This window comes from Plasmopara halstedii, assembly GCF_900000015.1.
Source record: "Plasmopara halstedii genome assembly, contig: Scaffold_555, whole genome shotgun sequence".
In the NCBI taxonomy this organism is placed as follows: domain Eukaryota; phylum Oomycota; class Peronosporomycetes; order Peronosporales; family Peronosporaceae; genus Plasmopara; species Plasmopara halstedii.
Window position 1 is genome coordinate 179,445 of NW_020187475.1, and position 255 is coordinate 179,699.

The window sequence follows — 255 nt, forward strand, 5'->3', positions numbered from 1 at the left end:
CGTGCGCACGTGTGAAATGTGTCAACGGGTAAAACCCTGTCCAATTGCGGCTGCGCCGCTGGCCATCTTACCGATCCCCTCTGGGTGCTGGCAGTCCATGAGTTTGGACTTTGTGTTTTGCCTGCCGAAAGATTCGGCGGGCAACACGTGTGTCGTGGTATTTCTCTACCGGTTGAGCAAGATGGCTCATTTTGGCAGCGGTGTCAGACACCATCGACGGAGTCGGTACAGCAACGCTGTTCGTGGATCGTGTTT